Raw genomic sequence first — 25,567 nt, forward strand, 5'->3', positions numbered from 1 at the left:
AAGCTTCAAAGTACTGAGGGGGGTGTTCCTAGATCAACTCCTTGGATAATGAGCTGATGTCGACAAGGAGCGATCCGTCAAAGGAGGGCCTTAACGAATCCCACATCAGTGACACGGAACGGAGCTAGTGATTATGATGAGGTGAAAACAAACTGTGATGTATGATTCAGGGTGGCGGTCATGAAGTGGATGAAGGATAATGTATGGCAGTGGGTGGAACACGGTTGACTCTTTACAGAACCACATCTCTTGAACATATAACGACACTGATGTGATGGATTGGTAGCATTACCCCAATTGTGGACGGTGTGGTGAGGACCATGGTTCTGCGACCGGTGAATGAAACAACCCAACCCGATGCGGTACGGAGGACAAAGTGTCATGTTCAAGAGCGACTTGCTACCATTAATACTGTGAGGTTCTCCCAATTTTTCCCCAGTCATTGCTGACCAGTACCTCTTTATTTTTGTCAAGCTTGAGGAGGATAACATATGCTTGTTCTATAACCTGCCCTTCGGGCAAGCCCATCGCTATGTTTTAACGAGCCTAGCGATAGGGAAACTCGTTCTCGTCTAAAGACAAGTTTGTCGCTATTTAATCATTTTAACGAGTCTAACGACAATGAAAACTCGGTCCTTTTCATTTTTAGAGAGTCTGAAAAGGTACGAAAAGTTAACTCCAAAATTCCTTTTTCGTCATCTAATCCCTTAAGTCCGAAAAAGTTTAAAACAATACAGAAGGGATGAATTTTCGGTTGCTTTAACGAGCCGAACAAACAAGCGCTCGATCTTTTTGTGCAATAATCCCTCAGGTCCAAAAAGATTAAAATCTAGAGGAGGGATAGCTTTCTGGTCGCTTTAATGAGCTGGAAGGCCAAAACTCGGCAAACTTTTCATATTTTACGAGTCAGTGAAAAGAGCTCAAAGAAGACTCGTCTTTTGAGGAACGAGTGATGAACAGGGATAGCAGCAGATTCCAGGTACAGGTTGGAATTCTCCAATCACGGCAGTGTCGCAAGGATGGCTAAGTGAAATCACTCTTCGCAGCTGTTCCTCAAAATGGGTAAACAAACATATGGAGGTGAACGATTGGCCAAATGAACAGATGGAGGTGATGGCATATAAACACGACCAAGGGCTTTTAATATGGATTTCAAAGGTTACATTTCTCGAGGTTGTTTACCGGTTCATTTTTCTGGATGAGCTTGAACTGCTAGGGAAAGATTGCTCACAATTTACGTTTATTTTTTAACGAGCATGAACTTCTGCACAAAAACTGCTCGATTCTTGTGTTTATTTTTTAACGAGCATGAACATTGCTAAAACTGCTCGAATTATACCAGTCTTAATACAAGGAATGCTTTAGGTGAGGTAATCTTATTTAAGGAGCGATACCTCACTAATTACTCCGAATTGGCAGGTTTTAACTTTTGCCCTTCATCCTTTCTTCATGCAAGCTAGAAACGGCTAATCCTACGAGTTTAACGGGTTAGACCTACAGGTTTAAAGGGAGGACCTAAAAATTTAAAAAATAAATAGTCGTCCCGTGCTTGCACTCCAAAAGGTTTGCATGCCCCCAGGTATAAAGTATAATTTCGAGATTCTGCCATCTCTTACTTATTATCCGAAAAATGGTTTTGTTTGCTGCCGCAAACTAAACTCTCTTTTCGGCGATGTCTATCATTAGGTTGCTAAGGATGGTGACTACTTGTTGCAGCAATTTCATCTCTTTCTTTGAAGACTGCCCCTACTTATCCTTCAAAACAGCTTGTTTTAATGGGTGAGGCTTGACATTCAAAGATGGTGGCTTCTTGCTGCCACAAATAGACCCCCTCCTTAGGAGAGCCCACTTCTTTAGACAAAGGGAGCGATTGCTTCGCTCACATAACTTTGACAAAAGAATTTTATCCTAGAACAACCCTCTCTTCCTCTGCCGGACGGGGTACGGACTAGTCCATCCTTCTGCGGAAATTAACTTTATACCTAAGGTTTTCTCTGCCCGAGGCAGGCCAGGGTGCATGCCCCCTGGGTCCCAGTTCTTTCTTTCCGAATTACTCGCATTCATCGGGAAGTAGAACCGGGGGCGGTGGCATTCCTTGAGCGAATAAACCGTTAAGGGATGGTATTTGACTATTTGCAATGCGTGATCCTGGAAATGAAAGTTGGTCTACTAGCTGGACCATTCTTCCTTCGTGCGGAAAACACATGACTCTAAAGAGTGAGGACACTATTGCCTCCATGCAATATATATAGTCTCGTCCAAGGAGTAAGTTATATGCCAAGGGTCCCTGGACGACCATGATGTTCATGCGAACTGTTTTCCCTTTCAATGTAACCGGAACATTGGGGAGAATCCCTAACGGGTGACTGGTTCCTTTATCAAAACCTGATAGATTTCTCATCTCAGGTAAAAGCGCCGGGCAACCCAGTGCTTTCCAAGCAACAGAGGAAAGGATACTCACAGATGCCCCTTCATCAATGATAGTTCCAGCCATCACCATTCTGTAGATTTGGACTATGATTCTGAATGGGATACTGGTTGGTAACCGGGGTCTGCCTAGTTGATTCCAATCAAAGGATACAACTAGGTTGCTTGGTGGTGGGACCGAATATACGGCCGGATACGACCCTGACGATGTTCCTTCCTGCGATAAAGGAATGGGCGCATTGCCCTGATGCTCATCAGAGTCTGTGTTGATGAAAAGAATATGGATGGTGTCATCCTTATCCTCTTCAGTGAGGGTGTCATTTGAAGATGGGTCTTCAATGACGGAGTCATTGGACGATGAAACCTCTGAAGGAAGAACCGGGTCAACTGCCGTTTCGACCTTTAGACTTTCGTCTGGTCTGGATTCAGTAGGTTCATTCTCAATGACCGACACTTCAGCTGACCACTTGGGCGGGTCAGCTGGATTTTCAACTATCGAGGGATTAGGCGCGAGTTTTTGGTATCCAGGAGGAAGTCGTAACGGCGAAACCGGACGATCTTCCAAAACTCTCTTTGCCTCATCTAAGAATGGACATCTGTGGATGGCATGCTCGCCCTCACACAATATACAGGGTGATCTTGGTCTCCCTCTTCGTCCTTCACTCTCGCTAGTTGACGGACTGCAATCAACATGACTGCCAGAGGTTGATGCTACCGGATCGTGCAATCTTGGGGACCAGTCCCTTAGTATCCGGGGAATACAAGGACAATCACGATGGAAGTGGGCCCCTTCGCAAATGACACACGGCGATTTAGGCCCGGTCGGTGCAGTGTGTGGGTTTTTGTCAGCTGTCTTTTGCTTGCCCCCAGTCGCCTTCGCCATAGGCTCCTTCTGCTTCTTTTCTCTCTTCTTCCTTTCTTTCTTCTCCTTGGGAGGCTGACTTTTGCCAGCTCTACCTTGCGAAGATGAAGGATCAGAGGAAGTATTGTAAGAAGTGGAAGGCTGGTGGGTAGTCCTAGACTGGTCTGACTGTTGATTCGACTGCTCAGGATTAGTGGCGATCTGGACTACATTAGTTGAAAAGAGCCATACAGGTAGGCCAATTGTCAATCCTGGAAGTGACAATGTTGCCATATGAGGCGCACCAACATCTCCCCAAGAGGAGAAGGGATTTGGACTTCCGCCAAGGTTGCCTCCTTGGTTGGTGGGCTCCATACTTTTCAACTGAAAGGTCAACGTGGGAATGAAAGGTGATTTTGTTCCGCTTAAAATAAATTTTATTAACGACGCTTTTAGACACAAACTTGCTTTTTCATGTTTTAAGAGTCGAGAAAAAGCTAAAGATGACTCTAGTCGCCTTCGATGTTTTAACGAGCCCGAAGTGACAAATGCTCGGATGGACTTTTTCAGTTAATAGAGTTTGAAAAAGGCCAAAAGAAACTGCTCTGGAGTTCTAGGCAGAGGGTGTGCCAAACTTTTCGCGAAACCACAGAATACGTTTTACGGTACGGGTGGTCGATCTTCGTGAATGCTGTGTTCACTGCATCGCGATCAGTAGGGCCGCCGACACGGCTTCCTATGGATAAAGGATAATGGCCTATAGGGGTCTCCCAATATATACTCGACGGTACGTGGGAGCACAAGTCCGTATTAGTGCCACCGACTCTCAGGAGGAATCACCCACCTTCGTAGAGATCGACAGTCACTATGTTTAACGACGCCGGAACACGTCTCTACCTAGACCTCTAGATGTTTGCGTTATGTTACAAAGCGTTGTTATGTAAATTGGATTTATTTTAATGTTGATCTTGCTTATCAGTTTGCCTTTAAGGATCACCACGAGATGTATATAACAAATTCCTGAATGCAGTCTAAGATGAGAAGCAAACTTTTCAATCTTTCAACTTTGAAAACCTTAACTACTGAGGGAAAAGAAAGGCAAATCTTTTCACACAGATCATAGAGCACACACTAAAATGCAAATTTTTCTAAATCGTCAAGCACACAGTCAAATGCAAAATGCACAATGCATGTATTTTCTTTTCCCTTTCTTAATGTGGATGGATACAAAAAGAAAGTGGTTATATAACTTTGATTTCGATTTAAAGCGAAAGTAAACAAGCTTGTCCAAAATCAAAAGACACCTTAAGATTCACTTGCTTAATCACTGGAAATACATGAAATCAAACCATACGAACGAAAGTAAAACGACTAACCAGCTATGGACAGCAAACAAGCTAACTCTTTAGACCAGCAAAACGCCTAACACAGGTTCAGATCTAAGAGGCCAAAAGCATGACTAGTTTACTTTTCGTTATGGGAAATTGTAAATGAGTAAGAAATACAAAGAACAAGTACAATTTCGTTATATAACAGAGGCGGAATGATGGCAAGTAATATTGGTTTCAAAACAGGCACAAGACTGACACCTAGCAGCAAAACTAAGTGAAAACAGGCAAGAGAAAGGAGGAAACCCCAAATGCACCAAGCAAATTTGGGTCAACGCAGGCTCTGCACAGTCAAACTGGCTCTCAGCGCAGGTAGCTAGTTCGGGACCTGCGTTGCAAAGCAGGTAGCCTGTGTACTACCTGCTTTGGAAAACGAGAATTGCGTTTTCACAGTTTCCGGGTCATAATTTTCTCAAAAATGCACGGTTTTGCCCAAATCAGAAGCATTCAGTCAAGCACAATCAAAGGGATGATTTAGAAGGTGCAAAGCTATCACTAAGAGCTTACAAGGATCTTTGTAGATCAGCTCTTCAAATCATGAATCTGCTCAGACAATGAGCAAGAGTAGCAGCCCCTCTACTTCGCTTTTGATATAGTCAAAAGCTTTTCGATTTGGTACTCTTTTGTTCAGGAAATGAATAGCAAAATACTACAAACACAATCAAATGGATACGATCCCCAGTGGAGTCGCCAGTTTGTTGTAGGGAAAAGTATCCGACTCGGATGACCCTAACCCACTCTAAGGGTGACAGTTCCTTAGCAACAACTGTAAAACAAACTACTGAAGGTTTACTTCTTTATGAAAGCAAAAGAGGATGGAGAAAGCACTAACCGTTGCCTTGCGCTTAATGTCGAATCCAAACTCTCCTCTTTGGCCGCTTGCTCCTAGCTCTTTGTTGTTCTGCTCACCCAGCTGCAATGAGATCCTGCACAATAACAAAGAAGGAAACTACAAGAGGCATGCAATCATAACTGGTTCATGGATTAGTGTAAACTAAACATGCAATCATCACAATACATAATTGAAACAAGAGCACATAGAAGAACCTCAATAGCTTTTATTAATGAAGAAATAAAGGTTCTGAGAGGATTACAACCATTGCAGGCTCCAACCCAGCAACACCTCCCAGCAGAAAGAATTGCTCTTCTTCACCTCTCTCAAACAATCACCCAATAACTCGAGAATGAAACCAACAGCATATCATTACTTTGCACCAAATTCCAGCCTCTTGAGCTCATAGGAGAGAGCTCAATATATAGATGAATTGAGAAAGGATGAGTCAGCTTGCAACTGATGTGTAGCTGCCTTGTGTCCTCTCTCTCTTCAGTTAATCTTCAGTTGATCTCCAGTTCTTGAGCCCACTTGGTGAACCTTGCTTCCACTTGGAGAAACAAAGCCTCTGACTCATCACAAGGCGAAATACCTGACCCAAGTGTCATTTTTGGAAGATTCCAAAGAAATGACTCACTGTGCCACATGTCCAAACTCGCCCAACGCAGGTGGGCTTTGTTCTACCTGCTTTGCAACGCAGGTACACCATGGAGCAGTTGTGTTTCAGCGCAGAAGCCTAGTGGAGCACCTGCTTTGATTTCAGGATTGCTTGTTTTTGAGTGTTTTCAGGTGGAGAACTGATCTGAGAGCTGTTGGTTTGCTGACCTTGTTCCTCTAGGGGTAGGAACATCATGTTTAGGGAACTTTGGATCCCTTGGATTATTGACAATTCATGCTTATTGCTGTAAGGCACAAAATTGTCTATAACACTCCGCCCCCGAAAAAGTGCCTAGTAATGTGCGGGTATGTTCTTACAAGCTTGCTTTTGATTGTTCAAACAATGAGGCTGAGTACGAAGCTTTGATTGCTGGCCTAAAAATTCTAAGGAAGCTAAATGCTAAAACGATTTCTGTATAGGGTGACTCTGAATTGGTGATTAAGCAAGTTAAAGGTGAGTATCAAGCAAAAAATCCTCGGATGCGAGCTTACCGAAATGTTGTCCTAGACATCCTGAAATTGTTTTCAGATTATACCTTGACGTGTGTGCCTCATATTCAAAATGGCATTGCTGATGCACTTGCTAAAGCAGAAAGTAGTTTGAAGATTCCTATGAACTCCAATAATAAATTTGAAATCCATGTCAAGCATCGTCTGACTGTCCCAGACAATCAGAGATATTGGCAAGTTTTCCAAGACGATGAGGAGATTGATAATTTTCTGCAAAACGAAGGTAATTTCAAACATACCTCAATTGATGTAGAACATGATGATGGTAAAGATGATGTGCAAATCAATCAAATGGAAGTGTTGCAGTTAAAGGATAACATTATTCCTAAAGGCTTGATACCTTTAGAAGAACTCTTTGATTAAGATGATGTAGTCCGCAAGCCAACATTGCAGCCAATAGAAAAGGGTGTTGAAGAGGTCAATATTGGAACAGCTACTAATCCAAAAATGGTAAAATTGTCCAAAGCATTGCCACAAAAGGTAAAGGCCAAACATATCAGTTTGTTGTCATCTTTTGCTGATGTGTTTGCTTGGGATTATTCTGACTTGAAGACATATGATACCAATATAATTCAGCACACTATTCCCATTAAGTCTAATCAAAAACCTTTCAGACAGAAGTTGAGAAGGCTAAATCCAAAATTGTTGCCATCAATTGAGAAGGAGATAAATAGGTTGTAAAAATCAGGAATCATTGTTTCCATCAGATTTTCCAACTGGATTTCTAATTTGGTGCTCGTACGAAAGAAGACATGTGAGATTCGCTTGTGCATTGATTTTAGGAATCTCAATAAAGTTTCATTGAAAGATAACTATCCGCTGCCCAAAATGGATCATATACTTCAGCGAGTAGTGGGAGCATCTCGCATGTCACTACTCGATGGTTATTCTGGATATAACCAAATTTTGGTCCATGAAGATGACCGGGATAAGACAACGTTCACCACTCTGTGGGGAACCTTTCATTATGCCAAAATGCCTTTCGGTTTGAAGAACGCGGGTGCCACTTTTCAGCGGGCAATGGACTTGGCTTTCGCCAATGAAAAGGATGTCTTTTTGGTTGTGTACCTTGATGATTTGACCGTGTTTTCCAAATCAGATGAAGAACACTTGTATCATTTAAAAATTGTCTTTCAAAAGTGCAGAAAATATGGTGTGTCGTTGAATCCAAAGAAGAGCTTGTTTGCCATGGATGAAGGCAAACTACTTGGGCACATTATCTCAAACGATGGCATTCGTATTGATCCAGCACATGTGGAAGCGATTCAGCAAATTGACCTGCCCCAAAATAAGAAGGAGATTCAATCGTTTAATGGTAAGATGAATTTTCTACGCCACTTTGTTCCTAATCTTGCTGAACATCTAAGAGAGATTACAAACATGCTTAAGAAGGACAGCCAAGTGACATGGACAGAAGAGGCTGTAAAATCTTTCAACTTAGTCAAATTAGCTCTTTCTTCAGCTCCAGTTCTAATCAGTGTTGGCATTATGATACATATGTTGTACTTGATGGCAACCCACTCATCTCAGATAATAAATTATAGTGTAGAGAAAAGTTCACGCACTTTTATGCAGAGAAAAGTTTATTTCATGTAGAGAAAAAGTTCACGCACTTTCATGCAAGGAAAAGCGTGTATATGTTGGAGAACTTACCTTTGGTCCATGGTAGTTAGTCCTTGGTATTTGAACCTATGAGGAAAAGCGCGTATATGTTGGAGAACTCACCTTTGGTCCATGGTAGTTAGTCCTTGGTATTTGAACCTATGAGGAAAAGCGCGTATATGTTGGAGAACTTACCTTTGGTCCATGGTAGTTAGTCCTTGGTATTTGAACCTATGAGGAAAAGTGCGTATATGTTGGAGAACTTACCTTTGGTCCATGGTAGTTAGTTCTTGGTATTTGAACCTATGGTTTTGGACCATGGTACTTCGTCAAAAGTGTTGATCTCACGTACTTTCATGGTTGGTTCATGGTATTAGTCCAACAGTTTTTTTGATCCTATGGTTTTTGCCCGTGGTATTGTGAAAGGCCTAAGCCTATATAAAGCAAAGGAGATCACTTGGCTAATTCATTCTTGCAAATTGAATATCTTAAGATCTGAAATATTGGGTTATTGTTTTAAAAGTTTGATCTATGAAAGGGAAGTTGAAAGCGAATCTGTGAAGGGTGATCTCTCGAGCGCTGCAGCTGCGGAAGTGCGGAGGCACAGTGCGGAGACGCCACAGAGGCGCCACAGAAGGAGCAGTGCAGAGACACCACAGAGGCGCCATAGAAGGCGCAGTGCGGAGACGCCACAGAGGCGCCACAGAAGGCGCAGTGTGGAGGAGCCACAGAAGGCGCAGTGCGGAGGCGCCACAGAAGGCGCAGTGCAGAGGCGCCACAGAAGGCGCAGAGGCGCCACAGAAGGCGCAGTGCGGAGGCGCCACAGAAGGCGCAGTGCAGAGGCGCCACAGAAGGCGCAGTGCAGAGGCGCCACAGAAGGCGCAGGTGCGGTGGTCGCGGCGCCACAGAAGGCGCAGGTGCAGAGCTAGTACAGATATCCACAGATCTATACCAGTGAAGTTGCGATCCCTGCTTAAAATTTGTTTTAACTGCCTTTGACTATTCTACAGGGTTTTGGGTGCATAACTGATGTTTGGTTACTGGTATTGAGTTCAGATAACAACATGATTAATGACTTATCTTTATGTACTAGATCTGGTTGATAACTCTCATAATATCATTGTATATGTATGGATCTGGTGATTGGGTGATTCAGAAGGTTGTTTGATTATGAGCTTCAATGTTGTTGTTGGGTCCAGTATGAAAATTGGATGAAAAGTGGCCTTTCAGATTATGTGTTGTGCTTCAGTGTATCCAGTCTGAAAATTGATGAAACGTGGTACCTAGAGGAGAGAAGATTGTAGGCCAGCGCCTATGTACTAGTATCTAAGCTAGTACAAAAGCTAAGGGAGATCTTTGGAGCATTGTAGCAGGTAGCAGCCTACGTACTAGTAAATGGATCGGCTAGTACAAGAGCAAAGGGGGTTGTAGCTCCCGTACTGGTATAAGACTGCACCAGTACAAATATTGTAAAAGGATTTTCTTATTAAGAAGAAGATTGAGATGACTTGCAGCAGGTGGTTTTTCTCCCACATTGGGTTTCCACCTTATATCATGGTGTTCATGTGTGTGCCTTATGTGTGATGATCTATTCTCTATTATGGCATCTGTTATCTGATAATATGGTTGATAATGTTCTAATGCACTCATTGAAGATCAATTAACTTAATCACAAGAAGTTGTGGAAGTAGCATATATGAATCTGATTATGGAAATGAAAAAGTTTTATTAATGTGATAATACTGATTCACCCCCCCCCTCTCAGTATTATTTCCAACAATTGGTATCAGAGCAGGTCCTTTGATAGAAGCTTGATCGCTTGAAGGAGATCCGTGGAACAATGGGAAAGAAGCTTAAGAAGAAAGCACCTAAGAAAAAGAAGTCATCTCAGAAGAACTATGACAGTGGGAGAATCGATTGGGGATTAGGTATAAGAAGCTCTTCAGATTCAGAATCATTATCAGGTATGAATATATTATCCTCTGATGTTCCAGCTATCTTTCCTTTTGGAAGAGATGAAAGTGATAGCGAAACTACTGAATTTGCTCTTATGGGTGAACAAGAAAGATATCAAATAGAGGCAGAATTTAAAAGGCTGACAGACAAAATTAGAGATCAACAAGATCTATTGAACAAAAGGGAATGTGATTTCAAAGAAGAAGCTACCAAACTAAAGGCCCAACTAGAAGAAGGAAACAAGGTAAGAAAGAAGGAAGACCAATGTCAAAAATTGTAGCATGAAGTGACATCATTAAGAAAAGAAGTCAACGAAAGAAGCACAACCATCAAGAAACTCAAAGATAGATCCAGCTATTATGAAAATCTTGAAGCTACAATCCTCTCACTAAAAGGAGATCTTGAAGAATCAAAGAAGCAGAATACAGATCTACTCCAAGCTATTGCAAAACAAGAAAACGAAGTCACCAGCTTAAAATCTCAACTAGAATGTGCCTTCCGAGTTCGTCAAATGCAGCAGGATCTGAATGAAGAACAAGAAAAGGAGATTCTCAAACTAAGGGAACAAATGGAAGAAGGAAGGAAAGCTGAAGAAGATTTGAAAAAGCAATCTCTTGAAAAGGAAGAACAGCTTCAGGTTGAGGTAAATATCTTGAAAGGTAAACTAGAAGAAAAGGATAAGCTTTTACGATTACAAGATAGTTCTAAAGTCTTGGATGATATTCTTAGTAGTCAAAGGTCTCCTGCTATAAAGACTGGTCTTGGTTTCCATGAATCTGTTGAAGGTGAATCTAGTTCACAAGGTGAGGCAAGGAACTCTAAAGAGAAATCTAAAGTGATCAACGAAGAAATGAAAGATCAATCTCATCATCAACCAAGAAAAGAGATTCCTCAAAGAAAATCCTTTACTCCTCCTATGAATAATGTTGAATGTTATGTATGTCATAATCTTGGACATGTTGCAGCTAGATGTAGAAGAAGAAGGGTTCAAGACCATTATGCAGAAAGATCATCACATTCAAGGTACTTTTATGGATATTGCTTTGCTTGCAATATGTTTGGTCACAAAGCTGCTGATTGTTACAGGAGGAATATGAAACATGTAAGATGTTATGCATGTAACAAGCTTGGACATATAGCTAAGGAATGCAGGAACAAAGTGTGGGCACCATATCAAAAGGATAAAATGTCATCATCACGCTTGAAGATATGGAGGAAAAAGGAAGTACAGTCAGAAAAAGGTGGCACTGCACAACGTACAGACATACCAGAATCAGAGGGAGCTGAAAGTACAAAACTTCAGTGTCCTGAATCTCATATGCAAACTCCATAAAGGAAAGTTGCATATATACGCGAGTTAGTTACTGCACAGTCGCGTATATGATTGTTTGAAGAAAGGCAATAGGGACAGATTCAAGAGAAGGATCAGTTTTGCTCTAGTTAATAATAATGATGTGTGGATATGATGGTTAGAAGTGTTTTGGTTCTAACTTGATATTGATGATGTCTTGATACTTCTTATTGATATGCATGATCAGACAGATGGCACAGGTTTAGAGGGAGCATATGGACTTAATGCATTATTGGCATTATGGTTAATAGTCCTTGGTGATGATACTTATATGGATAAATGATTCATCTTGCTATGGTTATGAGTTGTTCACATGGTTCTTGGATCAGATTTATGGTTGATTCTTTAATGATGCTTGCATGGGAAGCACTTAGCTTGAATTCACATCTTCTTGATGTTGAGTCACCCATATGCTGTTGTCATCATATGCATAAAGATCACATATTACAGTTATGATTCCTTTCATTCTTGGCACAAATGGATGAGGATTGTTGGCTGGATACAGGGATGATTATTCAAAGTTGCATTGTTGGAGACATGATGATAATGAGCTCTTATCTATATGATGATAGGATTGTTTCATACATATGTTGATTAATGCAGATATTCCCAATTGATGATACTTGATTCATGTAGATCTGGATGGCTATGATGTTTCTCACATAGAATGTGAAATTCTGTTGATGCGGACATACCTTGATGATTCATGCACTAATACAAGTTGCTGGTCTAGTTGCTGTTGACAGATACTATGGAGCAGATCATAAAGTGTTGTTGCTGATGTTCATCTTATTTAGGTGATGTCATATCAAGACTCATGATGTAATAGTGTCATCTCTTCAGGTCATGTAACGACCTATGTTGGTTTCCCCACTATGCCTGTGATGAAGATGTAATGTATTTGGTTTTCATTTTTATGATATATCCCCACTTGGTTGGGTGATGGATGTATGTATTGAATATTTTAGGAAGGTCATTTGTGATGTAGAACATCCTTTTGCAGACCTTGCTTACAGTCAGGGGGAGCCTGAGCATGAACAGCACTATATAGCAGAGCAGACATTTCAGCTTGTTCTCAGAAAGAGCATGATCAGATTGGTGCACCATGACATATACAAAGGGGGAGCTCATTCAGAGATTTCAACAGGTACTCAGGGGGAGCTTATAATGCATTGTTGGCATTATGGAGGACGTACAGAAGGAGATCTTGGATGCTGGTCTGATTATTGCTGCAATCTATCTCTTTCATGGTCATTTATGGTGTTTGGTGGATTATGTTTCTTCTTTACAGATCTGGTTCATATTCAGGGGGAGCATGCTCTTAGGGGGAGCATAACCCTTTGCCCTTGATGTCAAAGGGGGAGAGTGATTGGTTGTTGTTGCCATCAAGTCCAAAGGGGGAGATTGTTGGCATTATGATACATATGTTGTACTTGATGGCAACCCACTCATCTCAGATAATAAATTATAATGTAGAGAAAAGTTCACGCACTTTTATGCAGAGAAAAGTTTATTTCATGTAGAGAAAAAGTTCACGCACTTTCATGCAAGGAAAAGCGCGTATATGTTGGAGAACTTACCTTTGGTACATGGTAGTTAGTCCTTGGTATTTGAACCTATGAGGAAAAGCGCGTATATGTTGGAGAACTCACCTTTGGTCCATGGTAGTTAGTCCTTGGTATTTGAACCTATGAGGAAAAGCTCGTATATGTTGGAAAACTCACCTTTGGTCCATGGTAGTTAGTCCTTGGTATTTGAACCTATGAGGAAAAGCGCGTATATGTTGGAGAACTTACCTTTGGTCCATGGTAGTTAGTCCTTGGTATTTGAACCTATGGTTTTGGACCATGGTACTTCGTCAAAAGTGTTGATCTCACGTACTTTCATGGTTGGTTCATGGTATTAGTCCAACAGTTTTTTTGATCCTATGGTTTTTGCCCGTGGTATTGTGAAAGGCCTAAGCCTATATAAAGCAAAGGAGATCACTTGGCTAATTCATTCTTGCAAATCGAATATCTTAAGATCTGAAATATTGGGTTATTGTTTTAAAAGTTTGATCTATGAAAGGGAAGTTGAAAGCGAATCTGTGAAGGGTGATCTCTCGAGCGCTGCAGCTGTGGAAGTGCGGAGGCGCCACAGAAGGCGTAGTTCGGAGATGCCACAGAGGCGCCACAGAAGGAGCAGTGCAGAGACACCACAGAGGCGCCACAGAAGGCGCAGTGCGGAGACGCCACAGAGGCGCCACAGAAGGCGCAGTGCGGAGGCGCCACAGAAGGCGCAGTGCAGAGGCGCCACAGAGGGCGCAGTGCAGAGGCGCCACAGAAGGCGCAGTGTGGAGGCGCCACAGAAGGTGCAGTGCAGAGGCGCCACCGAAGGCGCAGTGCAGAGGCGCCACAGAAGGCGCAGTGCAGAGGCGCCACAGAAGGCGCAGGTGTGGTGGTCGCGGTGCCACAGAAGGCGCAGGTGCGGAGGTAGTACAGATATCCGCAGATCTATACCAGTGAAGTTGCGATCCCTGCTTAAAATTTGTTTTAACTGCCTTTGACTATTCTGCAGGGTTTTGGGTGCATAACTGATGTTTGGTTACTGGTATTGAGTTCAGATAACAGCATGATTAATGACTTATCTTTATGTACTAGATCTGGTTGATAACTCTCATAATATCATTGTATATGTATGGATCTGGTGATTGGGTGATTCAGAAGGTTGTTTGATTATGAGCTTCAATGTTGTTGTTGGGTCCAGTATGAAAATTGGATGAAAAGTGGCCTTTCAGATTATGTGTTGTGCTTCAGTGTATCCAGTCTGAAAATTGATGAAACGTGGTACCTGGAGGAGAGAAGATTGTAGGCCAGCGCCTATGTACTAGTATCTAAGCTAGTACAAAAGCTAAGGGAGATATTTGGAGCATTGTAGCAGGTAGCAGCCTACGTACTAGTAAATGGATCGGCTAGTACAAGAGCAAAGGGGGTTGTAGCTCCCATACTGGTATAAGACTGCACCAGTACAAATATTGTAAAAGGATTTTCTTATTAAGAAGAAGATTGAGATGACTTGCAGCAGGTGGTTTTTCTCCCGCATTGGGTTTCCACCTTATATCATGGTGTTCATGTGTGTGCCTTATGTGTGATGATCTATTCTCTATTACGGCATCTGTTATCTGATAATATGGTTGATAATGTTCTAATGCACTCATTGAAGATCAATTAACTTAATCATAAGAAGTTGTGGAAGTAGCATATATGAATCTGATTATGGAAATGAAAAAGTTTTATTAATGTGATAATACTGATTCACCCCCCCCCCCCTCTCAGTATTATTTCCAACAATCAACCCGAACTACACTCAAGATTTTATATTGTTTTCTTTTGCTTCGGAGCATAAAATGGCAACTGTATTAATGCAGAAGCGAGATGAGTATGAGAGACCAATTTATTTTTTCAGCTGAACTATAAGAGATGCAGCCTTGAAGTACAACATCATTGAAAAGCAAGCCCTTGCACTTGTGAAAGCATTGAAAGATTTTCGGGTATATATTTTGCATTCTCATACTTTGGCTTATGTTCCAAATGCTGCTATCAAGGATGTTTTGGTGCAGACTGATCCAGAAGGAAGACGAGGCAAGTGGATTGCAGCCTTGTTGGAGTACGATGTGGAGATAAAGCCCACCAAGCTTGTTAAAGGTTAGGGATTGGAAAAGTTAATGGCTGAATCAAACTTGCACGCCTTAGACATAAATCTGATCTCTGCTATGTCCGATGAGAATGAGGAAGGTTCGTCAATTCAGGTATCCAAAATGTTTGTTCTTTCTCCGTGGTATTCTGATATCATATATGTGCTGCAAAATTTGTCACCACCACCAGTATGACTAGAAACAAAAGTAGAACTCTAAAATTGAAGGTTGCAAAGTTTTGTATTTTAAATTCTGCACTTTATTGGAAAGATCCCGGTGGTGTGTTGTTGAATTGTTTGGTGGAAGGAGAAGCGCAGCAAGTCATGGAGGATTTCCATAAAGGAGATTGTGGCGGTCACCTCTTTTGGAAAACAATGGGAAACAAAATTCTCCGTGCAGGATACTATTGGCCAACATTGTTTGCTGATGTATATAAGATTGTCAAGAGCTGTCATAAATGTTAGATTTTTGAAGGAAGGCAGAAATTACAGCCTTTACCGCTCACGCCCATTGAGGTGAGTGCCTCGTTTCAGCAGTGGGGGTTGGATTTCATTGGTGAAATTCATCCCACTTCTTCAGGTCAGCATCGATGGATTCTCACGACAACAGATTATTTTACGAAATGGATCGAAGCAATTCCCACCAGACAAGCTACGAATGCGGTAATTATTTCATTCCTTGAGAATAATATCTTGTCTCATTTTGGTTGCCCAGATAAGTTAATCACTGACAACGCAGCAGCTTTCAAATCAAAGAGGATGATTGAGTTTTGTAACAAGTATAAAATCATTTTGGGTCACTCAACCGCTTATCATACGCAAGGCAATGGTTTGGCGGAGTCTTCTAATAAATCTTTAGTCAACATCATTAAAAAGTTGCTGGAAATTAACAAGAAGAGTTGGCATAAGAAGTTGTTCAATGCACTTTGGGCAAATCGGGTCAGCCAAAAGAAATCCATTGGTATGTCTCCCTTTGAGTTTGTTTATGGAGTTGATACAGTGTTTCCTACTTCTCTAGCAGCCCCAGTAGTCAAACTTCTTCAGGAAGCCGGTAGCGAAGAAGATCATATGCAAAGAAGATTAAATCAAATGATCCATTTACAGCAGACACGAGAAGAGGTTTTCCAAAACACATCCAAGTTGCAGGAGAAGATTAAGAAAATCTATGACAGAAAAGCGAAGGCAGACAGATTCCAATTGGAGGAAGTGGTGCTGAAATGGGATGCAAGGAATGAGGACAAGGGTAAGCACGGTAAGTTCAAAAATCTCTGGAAAGGTCCTTTCAAAATTGATGCATATCGTGGTCAGAATGCTTTTCTTCTGAAGGAGATGAACGGAGAAGAATGTCCCGGAGGGCCGGTCAATGGTCGGCTGCTCAAGAGGTATCGTTTTTGAGTTGTTTCTGCTATCTACATTGTCACTGTACATACCATTTTAATTTCAGTTTCATTGCAAGAGTGTGATGTGCTCTTTCTTCAGTCTCGGGCCCGAAGTGAAGGCTATAATTCTGAAGAAAGATTTCAGTTTTGGGTTTAGTTTGTCGAGTCAGTTTGTCAATCATTTTGATTTCATAATTGAGTTGGTTTGAGTCAAGTTTGAGTTAATAAATGAGTCAAGAGTCTTATGTTCATTTGTGAAAATAATGGACTCTATAGCCCAATGGACGAAGGCACTATCTAGCTCTCCTAGGGATCTGCCATTCTTGGCACCTCCAAGGAGCTACCATCCCCATTGGAGCCAATGTTAGAGTTGGTCTTTACATCCCTCCATCAGAGATCATTTCTCTTTATTACATTTCATTTTTAGTTGTCTCGCTCGTTTCACTCAGTTGCATTCCACTAGGGGCATGCCATAATCTGGTGGAAGGGTTCGGTCATTCATCACCCCTCATGCTTTGCACTGTTGGCTCAGGTCTGTTCATCAAAATCAAGTTTTTGTGTCTTTTGATCAGCAAGAGTTATTTTCAGTCACTAGGTCTAGGGTTTCACAAATTGTGTCTTCACAATGTCCAATAAAGCTAGCAGGCCAGAGGGAGGTTCTTAAAAAGTTGTCATTCAAAGATTTTCATCATCATATGGATGGATTATGACTCTTCTTCAAAACTCTGTTTTGAAGAAAAGTCGACATTTCGTTTTTGTAAATTTTTAAAAGTTTTTTCAGTTGTTGAATTCTTCAGACGCAGCCCTGGTCGCCTTTGCCAAATTCTATGTCAGCTATCCCTGTAAAAAATAACCGAAAGATTCATCATTCAAGCTAAAATCAAAGAGGAAACAAAAAGACAAAGTTTGTATTAATTGTGAAAAAGTTCCAAAGTGTAAACATTACAAAAATGGGTTTGAGAAAAGAAAAATCAAAATCCATGGCTATATGAGAGATTTTCCATTTTGAGAAATTCATTTGCATGCCAAGAAGCAAAGAGTAAACTATTCAAAGCAAGTTTGGTGCGTAAGAGTGAAATTGGGTGAAGTTGGATGAAGTCGGGATGGCGCGGCGTGTTGGGTATGCAACACGGCGCATACAGTCCAAAGCCCAAAAACGTTTGAAATTTCTCCAAATTGCCATTTATTTGCATGGATTTGCCAGGTAGGGTTGACATCTTGATGTTTCATCCATTTTTGTGCTGAGTGATGGTGGTTTATGGATGCTAATGATTGAAACAAAAATCCAAACCCTACTTCAACGTGCCTCAAAAGAAATTGTTGTGGTTTCCACAATTCACTGTTTTGCTACCAAAGTCACTTCTCCATCATTCCCTTCTCCCTTATTCCATTTCTCCTTGATTTCATTCTTCCCTATCCCCAAAAATTACTAAACCCCTATCCCCAATTCCCTTCAACACATTTCCAAATGTAAAAACCCCAAACCCTCCTACATTTCCCTAACAAAATTTCTCCCAATATTCCCTAATCCCTTACTGTTTTCCCCTTCCTAACATTCCCTTGTTGCATCTTTTTCCTTTGGTGGCAGAATCCAACTATATTACATTACAAAACAGTAGTTTCATACATCAGCAGTCATTCGAGGCAGTTTGTATACCAGCAGTGATGTCATCTGGTCATTCATCTGACTATGAAGTGGAAACCCAAAGTGACTCACCCTTGGAAGGACATGCACCCCGGAGGCCTCATAAAAGTGGCAGACATGTTAGAGAAGAACCGATCACCCTTACAAAATTGCAGGCCTGCCCTCTTACCGTCTCTTGTTTCCAGTTTCAATCATGTTATGAATTCTGTGAGAAGGTTGCTATTGTTCGAGTTCATCATGATTTGGCTCGCTTATTTGTATTACATTTACATGGTGATCGAGTTACTTTGGCTAGTGTCACTTTCACACTTACACCAGATTCTATCTCATTAGCAACCAGCATACCGAACATTGGAGAACCATGGAACAAGAAGCAGAAGATTGACCGGCAACATTATAAGCCATATATTAAACCCAGTTTCTTGAGGCAGCTCAAGAGAGTGTTCCCTTTCCTATATCTCAAATATGAATATGCTCCATTAATGAAATTAATCATGAAGTATTTCAGTTGTGAAGGTCGCTTCTCCCCAGTATATGCTTATCACATCAGGTTGCTCATGCATTTCACCCTGGTAAGGATGATGAACATTCCTTATTTCATATGCCGAAACATAGAGAGGATGACCGCCCTTGTGCAGCACAAGACCCCTAAGCAGAAGTTCAACAACATTTGCCATTTTTCTCTCGTCAAGATTTTGGTGGTTCATCAGCTTGGATTGCAGGGCATCACTTGGGATGATTTCATCTCTCGTGACTTCTTCAGAGCTTCACAGGGATTATCAGAGGTCAAGCATGAGACAGGTCGACCTTCTCATCAGTATGAGCGCCATGAGACCGCTGGTGTGTCGGTATTCATCACATATCAGAGGGGCACTAGACATTTGTTTGCAGTAGTGAAGCGAGTGTTATCTCCACCCAGTGTGGAAGGGGCCTTGCTTCTGACATTAGCACCACAAGTATAGGACAAAGGCAAAAGGCCAATGCAGCCTTCAGGTGAACAAGAGACCGACTTCATTCTCATTCATGATGATGATACAGATACGGGCCCACAAAGTGCCAAACTTAGGGAGATCATCCAGGAGCAGCAAACAAAGATCCAAGCGTTATCCCTTGACTTGGAGAGAGCTAAGTGGACTATGAAATACTTGGAGCAGAGGAAAAAACAGCTTGAAGATCAGCAAGCAATCATGGAGTTACAAAACATCCGCGAGAATCGTCAAGCTGCACAAAGAAGAAGGGTTGAGCTCACTTCATTGGAGCAAGAGATTAATGATGATCGGGAGTCTAATCTCAAGCGAGTTAACATCCAGTTAGAGAGATTGTTGGACAAGTCCGATAAGGACCATGCATTTCTGAGACACATGGCTTTCCACTACATGGCACGGAACAAGGTCTGCAAGGCACGAATCAGAAATTTAAAGGCAAAGTTAAAGAAGGCAATAAGGAAGAAAAAGAGGCAAAGGGAGCTTGATCGTCTTCAGATATTGGATGAAGCCTCCATAGCCCAACATGACACTTAATGAAGAAGCTCCAACCCAAATTTCAAGAAATTTGGGGCATTTTTGGCATTTTGACAAATTTTGGCACAAAAAACAGGGTTTTTCTCCCTATGCGTCGCGCCATGTGGCACGCGCTTTTGCTAGGGGGCTCTAAATTGAAAAAAGTTTACATCATTGGATTTGGCATGAAAAATCATGACTGTTGATGCATGGCCAAGAAGTTTGGGCAAGTTTTGAGTCCTCGGGAGGTCAAAAACACTCACAAAATGACCTCTCTGCCCCTATTTTGACACACAGGAAGCAGTCCTGGGAGATTGCAGTTTTGGAGGGGCAAATGACATCCAAATTGAAAAATTCCACTTGGGTTGGAAAGTATACATGTAGGTATTTCCAATGAGATATTTTAGGCTCAATTTGGACTTCAGGAAGTGCCTCAAACTCAGCCTCAAAGTGGCGCGATGCATAGAGGATTTATCGCGGCGCATAGAGGATTTTTGCTCAATTTTTCACCTTCCAGCTCAGAAATTCGGTCAGTTTGACTAGTTTTGCTTTTTTATGTAATTTTTGATCTATCTTGATGTAATTGGATAAACATGATGTAATTTTGGCACTTATTTACTTGCTCTAGAGGATTCATTCACTAAAAAGTGAAAATTTAATGAATGAATCAGTTTCCTACCTTATAGAGGCAAGTTGTTTTGATTGCCTAGATTTTAGTGCTTTGTTTAGAATTGGTTGAAACAGCTCCTGGAATGATGAGCTCAACCCCTAGAGGAAACGGAATGGGTTGGGCTAGTCTATATCATGTAATTCCTAAGTCATTTTCAGGGTTGGAGACTAGGGATTGCTTCGGCATATCATTGTAAATTCTATCTCTGCATTTTTGGCTAAGGAAAGACCAGGGTTTTGTAGCACTATTTGGGATCCATGTGGCTTTATGTTTTGATGGTCTTCTTCTCTAAGTAATTGTAAGTTAATTAGTGTTATGTGTATCATTTTCCTGTCTCTTCTTCTGAATTTGAACAAATGAGTGATAAAGGTAGAATCCATTAACTGCTATGTTCTGCCTTTGAATTTGTTTAAATTTCCATGTTTTCATCTATTTAAGGAGAATTCTTGAGACTCTATTTCTCTCCTTAGCTCCTCACCAGTCTGATCTATCCATTCACTCACTTTAAAGCATCAAAACGATTCCCTTCCTTGCCCCAATCAGAACTCTGCAGAAACTGTGCCTCATCCCCGAGCCCAATTTGCCTTTCCCTGTTTCCAGCACAAAACCCCCAGAAAACTCAAATCAAACCCTTGTACTTCATACCTAGTCTAAAATTAGCTTTTATTTCAGCCATCGCGAGCCCCATCGCTTGTCTTCTGCCGAGATTGACCCAGAGAGAGCCCTCTCCTGTCCTCGTAGGGCTAGCTACGAGGCTGAGCGTGGTTTGATGTGGACCTAGACCCTTGCCTTTCCAGCCTACGGAAAATCTAGGCTCTAACAGGATGGACACTCCTCCCAGTGCCTTAGAATGTACCGCAATTATCCAGTGACCCTTGCAGGCAAGACTCTCCACGTCAACATTGAATTCATTGATGCCCCTTTGGATTACAATATTATTTTAGGTCATAGTTACACATATTCCATGTCAGTTGTCGCATCTCCATTTTTCTACAAGATGTGCTTCCCCCATGAATAGAAGATTGTCACCATCGATTAGTTGACTTACCACGAGTCGGCATCCATGACCTCCCCCGATTCCATTATCTCGTTAATGTCTAACAAAAAGTCTTCACCTCCTTGTAGTAGTGTCTCACTCAAAGTCTATAAGGATTCCTCATTGTTGGGTTCCTTCCTTGGTCCTCCCCCTCCCATTTCTTAACCTACTTCCATGAATGATTGCATTTTACAAGCGCCGCGAGCTTCCCTTATGCAATCTAATACACCTAAGCAAAAATCATCTTCCCAACATCATGTTGTTGTTCTTACAGCTTAGCCCTCTAGACCCACTCCCCCAGGACCTCCTCCATTTGTGGGTGCCTCTCCTATGTTCCCACTAGGAACTTTTCCACCAGGTCTCAACCATCGAGGAGCTATTATGTTGGGACATTATCATGCTGGCCAGATACCTTTCTTACTCTTCCCTCCGAGAATTTTTTCTACACCTATCATGGCTTCGCTGGTCCTTACTAACATGACTCTAGGGATCCCAGTATGGTACATCAATCCCCCTGCAAACACTCTGCCTGGTCATCCAAGACCATATCACACTTTGACCCCTGTTCAACTAGTCCCCATGACCCCTGTTGCTGCTTCAGTGCCATTACAACCTCAATAGGAACCAACTCCAGTTGTGAAAATATATCATCGGGGGGAAAAGCCAAAAGGAAAGATTTTAAGGACAAGGCTCCCCAATCTCCTCCATCCCCCAAGGTCTAAAATATGACACCCATGTGTGCTTTGTGTGAAGTCATTAGGCATGCCACCAACAATTGTCTTGAACATCCTCAAATTAAACCTTCGGTTTGTGAAGCATTCCCTGAGTTGAATATTCCAGAAGTTCATGTTAACATACTTTTCCCACCTAATAAACTCAAAGCGATTCGCACAAACCACCCTTGTGTCTAGTGTGATCTTCATGGTCAATATTCACATTGTTTCCCTTGTCTCGATGAGTTTTGTGATTTCCATGGGGAAATTCATGAATATGATACCACTCATAGTGGAACCTCTTCTCCTCTACCTATGGATTTTGGTACCACTAATCAACCAGAATAGGGAAACTCTAGCCCTACTATTGTGATCCCTCCTCCCAATGTCGAGATGACGGACACCACAGGCCCCATTCTTTACCTGTTGTCATCCTTAAGTTCCTCGCCGACAAACCTTCCTAAGGTTGTTGTGTGCAATTCTATCAAACCTATTTCAACAGAGTCCCAGGTATCAACATCAGTAGATCATCCATCTACCAGCCCATCGTCTACCATTCAAGACTCTACATATGTGAACCTTATTTCTCAGGTTGATGCACTGGGTAATCCCACTGCATCATGTAGTCAGTCTTCCTCTCGTTTGTCCATCTCCTACCACGATCAGGACACCATGGAATCTATTTCTACCCCTGATTACCCCTACACTTGAGTAAGGGGGAATTTCTTCAAGAGGATTTCGAAGGCCATCTCCTTCCTAATTCTCCCAGTGCGCTCTACCTCCAAAAATGTTGCTCACAGCACATCCCTTTGATTTGCGTGTCTTTATTTCTGCCATGTAGTTAGGTAGATTGCATCCTCTCACTTGTTGTCTTTTTCACCTTTTAGATGGATCCATCATCCACACCGTATATCGGTCATGCCGACAGTGCAAGTTTCTTTTCTCGGTATCTAGCCTTGGAAGCCTGGGCCATTTTTACCCCCTTACATACGTTAGTCCTTTCAAACAACATGTGTATTGGATCTGCCACCAATAATTAGGTTGAATATGATGTAGTGATAGGTTTGTTAGTTATACCCTTTCTCATTGCATCCTTCATCTTCATGTTCGTTTAGATTCCTTGCTACTTGTCATGCAATTGAATGGTGTGTATCATGTGCATAACGAAGTCCTATTTTGAAAATATCTAAGGGTGAAGCTATTGGTACGTGAATTTGAAACCATTACTTTCATTCATGTCCCTCGAGCCCAAAATCACTATGTAGATACCATTGCAAACAACATTCTATATTTGCATTTATCACATGTATACCATAGAAGACAGCCATAAACAAAACAAATGGTGAACAATCATCGTCATATAAAACACATAATCATATTATGTATCATAAAAGTGTTTGGAGCCATAGCTATAAATACATTTGACATGCCCATAGCATGTTACAAAAATCACAATCAAAGGGACCCACATGTCCCTACATCTAGTCATTATCCAACAGATTTTCGCGCTAAAGGCTTTGCTCCACCTACACGTATATCACGTACATCTTGACCTACCATCGCTATGCACCGTACGATACCTTGCCACTCTGAGGGAAGCCCAGTACACTCATCTGTATATCGATCCTCTAAGTCATGCCATTTGTGTTCTAAAACCCTAGTCGAAAGTACATCAAACCTGCGATGCAAATCAGCAAGCAGTGCAGTATCCTCTAGACCCTATTGTGACAATGATGTCCCCTGATTTGCAGCCCTTGGCACTGTGGCTCAACCCACATATCCTATCAACTTCACTGGTGCTATGTCTGCATACAACATATTTCATACTCAGTACCATATACATGTGACAGAAATATAAAAACCACCAACAAACATAGCAACTAAACACTTACCATCTGGTCCCCATGCTCGCCCGAGTGGAAGTGGCAAGTCAGGATCCCCTTGATAGCTCATCCCACTATAGGGGTAATTGTCAATGTAACAGGGCAACTTATCCCAATGTGTGAAAAAATCGTGTTAGAACACCCATCCGACTCCCCCTTCTCCTCCTCTCCATAGTAGCTTTCCCCGATGGTGCATCCTGGTCTCCTGTGGGCCCCCATCTCAGATCTGTACATGAGGACGAATAGTGGGTATCTTCTCAAAGAATAATGCACATAGTATTGTACCAAATGTGTAGTCACGATTCACTTGCCTCTTGCAAAGACTCAACTATCGTTTCAAGGATGAAAGCATCATTTGGGCACACCCATAGTAGGTCCTGGCCAAAAAACTCTCAACTAACATCATCTCCCCTCTAGTGATGTGGTGGAACGCTTGGCTACGCAAGACACATAGCACAGTTGCGCAACTACCTATATCTCGAGACTCTCTAGATCAACAAGTGGGATAGTTGTGCCCTTGACATGAACACCTCGTCAACAATAGCACTCCACAAACTCAGTAATGTTCCTCCCACAAAGTAACACTAGAAGAATACACCCCACCACTCCAAGCTGAGGCAGTCCGGTCAAGAAGTAAATATCTTGTAATGTGAGCTCAATCTTGTGCCCCTGCACGATAAAGACCTCCTAGTCTAGATCCCAATAGCTCACAATTCTTGATAGCAAGGGCTCACCTGCCCTCATCAGCAGGTTCTCTACCAACTTGAGAACCCCATAACAAGTCAATGCCCCTCAAACCGCTTGATCCCCCTGGATCGAAGAGTATCCATGTCTTGTTCACACCAATTGATTTTCAGCTCTGCCATATCTGTAAAACACCATGTGTCTTGTAAGTTAAAAAAATAAAACAACCAGCTACACTGATCAACCTGCAACCATCACTATGCCAGCAGACCAACCCTTCCTCCAGCCACAAATCATAGTTTTTAGCCCAAAAGGTGCAAGTTCGCAAGTTTCCAACTGTGTCCTATGAGTGAGATCACATTTCTGGACCTAGAAAGTGTGATGCGGCTGTGAGCAAGGGCAAGGGTCTCTCAAGGAGCTGCCAGGTACCAAAAATCAGGAAATAAACCACTGAAATTGAAGAGATGAGTAAGTCCACCTAACTGAAAGTCACAGATCTTGATTCTAATGGTCGGTTTGTCTACTACAGTCTCCACAAGATTTAGGGCCTTTTCCTCCTCTCCAAATTCACCACAACTCACTTAGCAAATGAATCCAAATTGGAGGGAAAACATCCTTTCATAGAAAATTCCACAATTTTTCTGTCGCCCATTATGACTAGACTCTAGCTCAGTTTGATGAACTGTCAACACCATTCAAAATTTCTCACTAAGCTCTATAATGGGTCTTCCTCATTTTTCTATGATTTGACACTTCACTAGGAAGCCATTTTCAAGAAGGGTCACTTCGTTGCCTCTCAAAATTGAATTTTGTTATCAAGCA

The sequence above is a fragment of the Pinus tabuliformis genome, chromosome X (genome assembly GCF_031772625.1).
Source record: "Pinus tabuliformis cultivar Carrire ecotype Pingquan chromosome X, CPIR1, whole genome shotgun sequence".
NCBI lineage: Eukaryota > Viridiplantae > Streptophyta > Pinopsida > Pinales > Pinaceae > Pinus > Pinus tabuliformis.